Below are 11,342 nucleotides of genomic sequence, written 5' to 3'. Positions count from 1 at the left end.
TGTTTTTTTTCAAATCACTAGATGGCGGTGCTGTAGCCACAATGAAAAATTTTACCAGTTTTGTTTGTGTAGTATTATTGAAGTAGTTTAAAGCAAAATATATATACAGTTTGATGTTGTTACTCCATAGTATCGCTTTCAGTTTTTTCCTTCAACTCTATTATTTTTTATTTTATAAAAAAACTAACACTGCTTATATAATAACGGCATAATTTAATAATTTTACGTTTTTTCAAAGTTACCGTGGAATTGTATTAGCTTCATTAAAAAATGAAGTTTTGTTTTCAAAGCATAGAGGGCGTGATGGTTTTATATTTTTAGTTACCACGTGTGTATGTGTGTAAAAATGTTTGAAATCATGTGATTTAAGAAGAACATGATTAAATGTGAAAAAAAACGAGATGCAGACAATTATGAAACCACCATAACTGTTTGTTAATTTGTTCAAAATACACAGCAAGTAGAAACATGCGTTGCATTTGAAAAACCTTCCAAAAAAAGTATATTTTTATATTTCAGTAAATGTGTATTACATTCAACAGATGTTACTAAAATGTGACTCCACTTACAAGTACTTATATTAAAGTTTCTTCATTACCCATTCAAGCCGTCTCCAACCATTAGTAGTCTCAAAGTGGGTTCCTCGTCATCGAATTATTCACATATCTAAATTAGTTTATAATTACTTATTATGAAGTACTTTATAATATTACGACAATTAAATTTAAATGTACCTCGTGTAGAGAAGTGTGGGGAGTATTTCCCCGAAAGGGGTTGAAGGTCGCTTTGTCAGTCAGTCAGTAGACACTAAAATGACGTCATATAAGGGATACTGGACGTTGCAATTTGTACTATCGTGACGTCAGTAAAACGTGCGTATGTTATGAATTACGAGAAGAATTATGCACTCTGTAGGCTACAACACTGGATGATATATGAACTTCAAACGCAAGAAATAAAAATACTTGTTACTCTTAATTTTGGTTTTATTTACTCTTCAAACCGAATACTTATGGAAACAATGCGGAAGGTCCAGTTAATATAATACTATCGTAATAGGTTTTACTTAGTTATATTATTATTTCGGAACTTTGAATGTATTTCAACTATCCGAAGCCAGAATCAACTATGTGACTGTCAAAATATCGTACACACAAAGTTATTACTTTTATTTTCATTTGTAATAAACACAAAAACTAATAAAAATAATTTGTATACCAAGGCTAGGAATGTGACTTTGGACTGACGCAGTTAACTGCTTTACATATGCGTTGTTGACTTCAACAGAGCTGACCAAAGACGTACGAATTAAATTTAGCAGTTAAAAACGTTATATACGTGTGTAAAAAGACAAAATTACTTACAACACCGTATAATTGATACTTCCAGATCTTTCAATTTTGTGACTTTTTTTATTTATTTACAAAAATGAAGTTACATAAAATATAATGATAATAAAAGACGAAATTTCATTTTGAAATTGGTTGCATGTTGTTGTGTTTCATTAGTAAAAACGAACAAAAATAATTCTGAGAAGAAAAAAACAACAACGTGGTACTAATAAAATTTAATAAAGATGTATATTTCTAAATTAAATTAAAAGTGTTGACTTCACAGTTCTACATTGTTGGATAGTGTTATATACATAATACTGCACTTTCCTACAATTGTAGTATCCTTTTTTTTGGGGGGGGGGGTTCATATATGGCAAATCCTACAGTTACTAAACACTACGATATATAGGACTAATTATTACTGAAAATATCTGAAGTTAAGAAAGTGTTCCGAAAAATGAATCAATCAATGTTTTTAGAAAAAGTTCAGGAAACTTTGTTTCTTAAGTTTCTCCTACGTGTAAAACAAAATTGATCAACGCGATTCTTGGATGCTCTCAACGAATCTTTCCCAGGATCCATGAAAGCTCATTTAATTTTCCATCAATGGGTACTAAAAAACCGTCCAAGACTTGCGAATAAGGAGGAAATTAAAAACTTTGAGGCTAAAAGAACTTTTCAATCCAGCGATCTTTACATTGGTTTTCCTATTGATAAAATTAAATAGTTTTCATTAGATATTTTAAGAATTATGGTTAATTAATACTTTGTATTAGTAAATACAAATGTTTCTGTGATAATGTTACCCATGAATGTTATCGGAATTGTTTCATAATTAACGAATTTTAAATATATACTTATTTATTTGGCAACGTAATTATACAATTTGGCTGGCATGTCTTTCAGTGAAGTCAAGGGACATCTAGTGGTGACATCTAGAAAATTCACATTTTTACGTTTTTGTTACCACAATTTGAAAGCCAAATTCATTCACTTTTGCAGTAAATTCAGCAGTTTTTATGCTCTCGATTACAGGATTAACGAGTTTACAGAATATTACGCCCTTTCAAAGCTATCAATTTTATAACTTAACTCAGTAATTTCAAAGTTTTTATTCTTACTTCCGTTAATTCAAGAACTATAACATTTCCTTTTGTATTATTAAGTCATAATGTCATTAGGCCTATTGCATGTACGTATACTTACCTTCACTGTATAGTTACATGTTAACATATAAATTATTTAAACTACTTTAACTGTCGTTTTTAACACTACTGCTACGTGTTTGTCTTATAAGTGTTGAAATTTTTCTCCTTCCTTGTTATCGCTTATACATTTTGTCTGTTCTCGAGATTTAATTTTATCCATTATTTCCGGCTGGGTGTAGTGGATAATTAAAGCCGGATTAATACGTTAAGCTACTCTAAACTTATACTGTTAGAGCCATTTAATGGGCTTTTATTGGTCATTAGAAGTTGTTAGGGTGTAATATATAAAGTTTTGCATATAATGGCGTCACGCTTTTCAAGAGACAGGGGATCAGAGATAGAGCATGAAGCAAATAATTAGTTTTTAAGTATTTTGTATCTAAGTCACTTTCTATTCTTTTTTTGTATGTTAGTTTATTTACAATATTGGTTAAATAGTTTAAAATTTAGTTGTTTTCTTATCTTTAGTTTATATTATATATTCTTATTATAAGGCCCAGCATGACCAGGTGGTTAGGCGCTCGACTCCCTATCACATCAAACATGTTCGTCCTTTCAGTGGGGGCCTTATATTGTGATGGTCAATCTCACTATTTGTTGGTAAAAGAGTAGCCCAAGAGTTGGTAATGACTAGCTGCCTTCCCTCTAGTCTTACACTGCTAAATTAGGGACGGCTAGCGCAGATAACCCTCATGTAGCTTTGCGCGAAATTCAAAAACAAACCTTATCATGAGTATTATTTTGCATTGTTAGCTTAATATGGAATTAGGACTAATCTAAATCCCATAAGTTGGTCGAAGCATATGAGATATTATTGGAATTACGGCCGACAATAACGCTAAAAGCGAGGGTACCCAACTAATGAATCAATGTATTATAATCATTATCAGTAAGGACAGTAAATATTCAATTAGTATTACATATATCCAGTACCAGGTTAATTTTCAGTTCTGATCTACAAATGTAGGTAGCTCTATCTGAACTGAAATGAATAACAATCGATTCTTGACTAGCTATGTATCCATTAGAATTCTGTAGCTTTGAGCTTCTGTATTCATTTAATATCGCTCCAGTTTTGCTAATTATGCACTTACGACATCATCAAATATCTGGTTTTGGAGATAAAGATCATTGAGTTTCTGTAGATTATAGTTTAAAAAACAACAGCAAGTTTTACAGCAGTGTTTTATTTTAAATGTAAAATAAAATAGCTTAAAGTAGATTAAATCTTTTTTAATTTAAAGTTGTTTTATTTTACATTTATTTGGTTTTTCAAATGGAATCCTTTCCAGTATCAAATTCGAGATTATGCAGTTTTTCTTATCCGCTTATAAGGCAGAATTATTCATCAGTCTGTTGTCTTGACGTCACAAGTCGTTGTGAGGAAATGGCTGAACCCATTTTGATAAATACAGTAGAGATCAAGTTTAAATGGATAAACAATCGGTTGAAAGCTCGAGTTTGACAGCCATCTCAGTCTTTAACTACGTGACGGCTTCAAACAAAAGTGACGTTTAATGTTACGCGTAGTACGGGTACTTTTGCTGATTCTCTGAAATCAGACAAATAAATATCACACGAGGCGCATGTGCATTTCCTGGTATTATAATAAAACCACACTACGTTTAAAACATGAACAACTAATTTTTGAAGGCGCGTTTTAAACAGTGTTGTAGTTGTGGTGGTCCAGAAAGAAACTGAAAATTTCACGAGGAGAGTTTATAATGAATATACTGCTGAAAGTTATGTTTTGAATTTGTTAATTTAGAGATTTGTATTATTTATGGCAAGAAGGAGATTTTACCTTATACAATGAGCGCGTAGCTCAACGTCTTGAATTTTCTTGAAATCGAGGAAATTATTTTGGTGATATAAAAAATACGAGTTACGCTAGGCTACAAAGATTGTTGACTGATTATTGAGTCGGCCAGTTGGGTAGTTGGTTCAGCGCTGTAAATTTTGAGTTTGTGTCAACAACAAATTAGCATAAGTATGACTAAGTACCTACGCACGAGAAAAGTAGAAAGTAAATGAAATTTTTATTGAGACGTTATATGTGAAATTAGGCCTACTATTATTTATGTGGAACTTATAGAAATTTTGAAACATATAATCGAAGAAATAAAACACTTTCCTTAAGTGGACTGCACCTTGCATTTATTTTTACCAAATAATAAAAACAACACAGAATAATAAAATATCTTGCAATATTTTGTTCAATAATTTTAAATAACAAAATCTTGAAATCATATTCACCGTACAATAATTTTATGTAATTTACCTCTTTATTTATTGTTATATTTTTTATGTTTTTTGAGTGTGCTTTTAAGCGCAAAGCTACCTAATGGGCTATATATATGCTGTGCCTATTGCAAAGATCGAGCCTCGAATTTTAGCATATTAAGCCCTCAAGCTTACGGTTGATCCATCGAGAGGGAAAGCTTACATATGGCAGTTCCTGAAAGAAAACTTTAGCTGCACTACATTTGTATCTTTAGCACATAGAGATTCTTATTATGTTCTACTTAGAAAAGTTATCTTTTAGGTATATGACTTATGTCTACTTAGTACAGTGTTCAAAGAATTAAGATCATTTTATATTGAAACCTATTTGCTATTTGTAATTATCATGAGTGTTAATGGAAAATATATGATTATTATTATTATTCTCCTCCGAATAGAGCTCGTAATAGGGGTTCTCCACATCATCTACTTTTACCAAGTTCAAGATCCGCCTAGTGGTGCGTGTCTGTACTAATCCATGGTCGTCACGACCTCACGTTGTTATTTGTTATAATGTTCGATAGCCAAAAAAGTCATTGACCGCTAAACTATGACTGCTAAAATTCCTAGAAGAAAAGAAAAAATCAGATAGTGAGATGGCTAATTAACATGATGGATATGATAATAACTATGTGAAAGCTTCAACTTTTCAACTATTTTACATTGGCAATTGTAAATACAATATATTTTATAAGAAGTAAAAGTCTGTAAAATTGGTTTTGTCAATTTTTTTTAGATCTTTTACATTAGACATATGTCTGAAAGTTGTTGGCTTTTTTTTTTATAAAGAAAGCACAGCAATATAAAAGACGTTTAGCCTAAGTGATCCAAAAAATTGAGTGTATTTTTCTCATAACAAAGCCACATCAGTCTATCTGCTGTGTCCACAGAGGGAAATCGAACCCCTGATTTTAGCGTTATAAACTCGAAGACTTATCGTTGTCACACGGGAGAACAAAACACTTTTTATGACTGTATATTTTATCTTGTATTTAAAAAATCTATTTGTTCCATTTCTGAATGATTACTAAATTTTCTAAATAATCATAATTTAACTTCAACATAACTTACTGTGGAAATAAAACATTTACTTGCATGTTATATTTAACCATTTGTTTTAAATAAGACTTATTATATTTTAGTTTGTTTACTAATCTTCGTTAGAGTAGTCAAAAAATATTGTTGTGACGTTGTTCTATTGTTAGGTGGGTTCTTATACTGTTTTAGATTACCTAGAAAAAATAGTGCGAAGTCCAGTCCACTTAATGATAACAAATTAATTTGAGTTTTCAATAAGTATTTGCTACATCCACTTTTACCTCTAGACCTAACTTCAAATAAAAACTTTGGAACACAAACTACTGTAACTGCTGCAGGCCTAATTCACTAATAACATTTAACAGAAACTTCCTTAATTTAAAACAAATTCTGGTTAATTTACTAATTATCTTACAGAAGCTCTAAATCCTACTAAATAACTTTACTCGATAATTCTTTTCTCGATCATCAACTACTTGATTATTTGCCACTTCTATTTATACCGAACTTTCACTTCTACCAAGTACAGGAAATTCATAATCTCTAGATCTACTTATATGAAATTTATCAGTCTTAATGTCATGCCCCCTCTATCATACATCTAAATTAAGATATTGAAAATAAAGCTTACTACACTGTCCCCTTCCTGAATTGTGAAGTATCTTGAACAATCATAATACACTTATAAAACAATACATTAAACTGTCTTTCTAACCAAGTGTTTTTTGGTGTTTTCTTTTGTCCAAGGATTATGGCATGCAAAAGGATTACCTCTTCTCCCTTATCGTCACATTACAAAAGGAGTTCAACCTAACAGATCCACTAGTAGTTCCATCCTGTAAGTGGTCTCGAAAGGAACCATGCGCTCTTCAGTGTGTTGATTTTCCACATCCAAATTATTTTCTGAAATTACCCAGTCTGCCATTCTCTTATTGCTGTACTTCCAAAGACGATAATGAAGGATGACTAGTCCGCAATTTTCTTATTGACATACTTCCAAAGATGATCATGGAGGATGACCAGTCTTCCATTCTCTTATTGGTGTACTCCCAAAGATGATCATGTAGGATGATCAGTCTTCCATTTTCCTATTGGTGTACTCCCAAAGACGATCATGGAGGATGACCAGTCTGCCATTCTCTTATTGAAGTACTTCCAAAGACGATCATGGAGGATGACCAGTCTGCCATTCTCTTATTGATGTACTTCCAAAGACGATCATGGAGGATGACCAGTCTGCCATTTTCTTATTGACGTACTTCCAAAGACGATCATGGAGGATGATCAGTCTTCCATTTTCTTATTGACGTACTTCCAAAGATGATCATGTAGGATGATCAGTCTTCCATTCTCTTATTGATGTACTTCCAAAGACGATAATGGAGGATGACCAGTCTGCCATTCTCTTATTGGTGTACTTCCAGAGACGATCATGGAGGATGACCAGTCTGCCATTCTCTTATTGGTGTACTTTCAAAGACGATCATGGAGGATGATCAGTCTTCCATTTTCCTATTGGTGTACTCCCAAAGACGATCATGTAGGATGATCAGTCTTCCATTTTCCTATTGATTTACTCCCAAAGACGATCATGGAGGATGATCTTATCCTTCTAGATTCTTTAAACCACACCACTGATTTTTTCAGTACAACATATGGTCCTTCCCAACACCTGCTTAATTTTTAAGTTCTTTCCTTTCTTGTGGCGGGAATTGTACAGTCATACTATGTTATCTGGATGAAATCCCGGCTTTTCAACATTAACATCATAATGAATTATCCTTGTAGCACAATCTGATTGAAGTCTTTTCCAGGGACGGCTAGCGCAGAAAGCCCTCGTGTAACTTTGCGCGAAATTCATAACAAACAAACAAACCGAAGATGCAAAAACTAATAGTGCTGTTTAATATTAGATCCAGGATTTCATCCGCGGAGATCCTAAACAGTGCTTTGATTAACGATCGGAAAGTATGTTACAATATTAGATCCAGGATCCTAAAAAGTTAATTTTGGGAAATCTGCCACTTTATTCATATAAATGATAATAGGAAGCGACAATTTTTGATAAAATTTAAGTTTGACACCCTTAGTCATGGAATATGATACATAAAACTCCCCTTCTCCCCTAGGCACATAAAGTGAAATTTACATCAGTCTTGTTCAACCAGCATCACTTCAACATACAAAATGTAGAATATCCTAGTTTTACATGCTCATCCAATCAGCATGTACTTCAACATACAAAATGTAGAATATCTTAGTTTTACATGCTCATCCAATCAGTATGTACTTCAACATACAAAATGTAGAATATCCTAGTTTTACATGCTCATCCAATCAGTATGTACTTCACTATACAGAATACTGGAAAGGTGAGGTCGGATATGGCTGACATAGTATTTAAGTAGGCTTTTAGAAGCGCACAACATCGGTTTTTTTTTTACCATATGTATAAACAGTAACTTTGCTGCCATTTGTTTAATCGATTTTAATCTTATTATTATTATTTTTGATATATAAAAGTATATGAAGGCAACGAGTTTTCTTAGGGGTGGGTTCGAAAAGTCGTGTCTAACAGTGACTGTTGTTTTTACTTATGTCCCTGCCCCCCCAGTGGTACTGCGGTATGTCTGCAGACTTACAACGTTAGAATCCGGGTTTCGATACCCGTGGTGGGCAGAGCACAGATAGCCCATTGTGTAGCTTTGTGCTTAATTACAAACAAACTTATGTCCCATATTTGACGTAAAATATTTTGATTTGATTATGACACACAGATTTAGTTGTTACACTAATCATCTTAAGATTTTTATCAAGACACACGGTAATGTGTCGTGCGGCCAAAACAACCTGCAGGCCACATTGTGTGTTATTAACAGGAGTGATAGTTTAGCGATTTTCCACCTTCTTCAGCTCGGACTGTGGTAATCCAAACTATCACATATTTTCAGTGGATGTGCTCTACTGGAACCTTACTTCACATACTAAATTTCCAAGCAATCCATTGAGAAATACATGAGATATGAAACCTCCAATTTTGATTGAATTTTTTCCTTTTTTTTTTCTTCGCACTGAAGGTACGGAAACTTTATTCGATAGAAAAACATACTTAACTTTTATGGATTTTATTTGTTAAACCTGGTGCACTGATAGATCTTTACAACTTACAATTAGGTGTCAAATGTGTTCTAATTATAAGCCACATGTGCATAGTTATTCAACGAAACCGCTCAAATTTTACTAAAATTTTTGCGCACGCCTACGCAAAAAGTCACGTGTGCTATTGGGATGAAATTTTTACTACAACTTCACCTCAAAGTAAAAGTTGACTGTTTTCAGTTTTTTGTCATTCGGATTAAAGATGACTGACTAACTTAGAGCAGCAAACTTATAGAGTGAAAGGATGTGCAGATACAGAAGTATTGGTTAGGCCAAGCAAACTAGATTAGCAGTTTCTAGCTCAAGTTTTCATAAGAATCATATGCGTGGACAGTTATTATTCATTGACAACTTCTAAGCACAAATTTACTAAGTCTTATGAAATTCTCCTAAGCAAAGAGCATTTAGGGTCACGTGATATTAACTTAAGCAATTAGCGTAAATAATTATGCTTGATACAGCTGTACCGAGTGCGTGCGGGTGATGATAGAAAACTATTAATCTAGATTCCATGGCGTTACTATAAAGGAAGTTATTATCACTATTTTAGAGAGGAAAAATTACCACCATATATTTTAAATAATCTAGTTGATTCTGTAAGGTATAGGTCTGTTACAGATAATAGGGTTGCAATCTTAAATCTAATGTTGGTTACTATCGAGTGTCACTTGCTTACTTGCTGTGGTTTTTTGGTGTGATTTCTAAACCAAAACATCTTAGGTGTGAAAGATCCTTTTTTAGCTGCACCTTTTTTCACACCTTAGGTGTTTTTGATTAGATAAAGTTTAGCCACAACTATATGAAGTTCTTTAAAATAGCATTAAAAAATCAATTTATTAAGGTCTTGTTCGTTTTAGAATTTTCGCACGGAGCTATACCCTTTCTCTCTCTCTCTTGGACTGTTTTTGTCCTTATTTCCGATGTGTGGTGGTTATTTTGGTTAAGTATCTTTCAGGCTGCGAATAGTGTGCTGTGACAGCTCACCAACAGCGGTTGGTCATGAACCTGGGGCCCTAGAATTTATAAACCGAGCACACTAACTACAAGGCCATCAGGTCTTAGAGAAATATCACAATATATAGAAAGTAAATTGCAGTGTATTACTCAGACTTTCAGTGGAATTCTACTACCGCGCCCCCTTTTAACTATTAAGTATTTTTACCTTAGTTCATCTCTCAAAGCACAGTTCTACTGTCCTTACATTTTCTTATTCTAAGTAGGTTTTAGATTTCTACATATTAATTTACAATTCAAGTACGACAGACTGCACTGAGAAAGTTGAATATGTGACAAAGTCCTAATTGACAAAGGTAGACTTCTAAAATGTTTCAAGCTTGACCTCTTAGGTCACATTCAAACTTTCGGACCAGCGAAATCCTATTTTCCTTCAAGGTCGCTAGTGAGAATATATTCAACACATGTGAACTAGTGTAAGGCAGAGGTAATGTGATGTGACGTAATGTGATGTCATTCTAATGTCACCTTAAAAGCGTGACAGAAAAAAAAAATAACGTTTATCATGCATAGTTGCATTCCAGAATAGCGGACACCTCGGTCTACCAAGCGTGAACTTCTATCACGTGACACCACAGACAACAGTACTCATATCAGCCTAGTTATATAATTTAGATAAAACAGAAGATCACAGAGGAACAATACACCGCTAAATAAAATAAGAGGCGGTTATTATGCGGTGTAAAACATTAGAAAATTGTCACATACGGCTGCTAACCAGTGTGTTCTGAAGGCAACATTGGTTTTCGCGCAAAGCTACACAGTGAGATCTGCACTCTGTTCACTGTGGGGAATGGAGCCCCATGTTTTAGTATTGCAAGCCCGTAAACTTACCACTGACCCACCGAAGGCAGCTTTCACACAAAATATTATGTATCGAGCATTTACCTTACGTATTTCAGCCATAGAAAAGTTGACTACTTCTCAGTATGTTTCTTTTTCATGGCGTCCAGTTTTAGCCATTGCCTTTGATATAATAGCAGTAATTTCACGCAAACATTTTGTTTGCTTGCTGCTAAGTGTAAAGCTACGTCAATGGGCTATCTGCGCTGTGATCACTACTGGTATCGAACACCGGATTTTTAGCTTTATAGGCCATCAAACGTACTGCTGAGCCACTGGGAGGAGGAAGGCAGACGATTCGTTTTTCTTACTTTTTTGTATAATAATAGCAATATTTTCGTCGTAAATTAACACTATTATGTTCCATTTAGTCTAAAGAACTTTCTATAATACACGTAACTTGTATTAAATCTATTATGTTCCATTTAGTCTAAAGAACTTTCTATAATACACGTAACTTGTA

The sequence above is a fragment of the Limulus polyphemus genome, unplaced genomic scaffold (genome assembly GCF_000517525.1).
Source record: "Limulus polyphemus unplaced genomic scaffold, Limulus_polyphemus-2.1.2 Scaffold1700, whole genome shotgun sequence".
NCBI lineage: Eukaryota > Metazoa > Arthropoda > Merostomata > Xiphosura > Limulidae > Limulus > Limulus polyphemus.
This window is presented reverse-complemented; position numbering follows the sequence as displayed.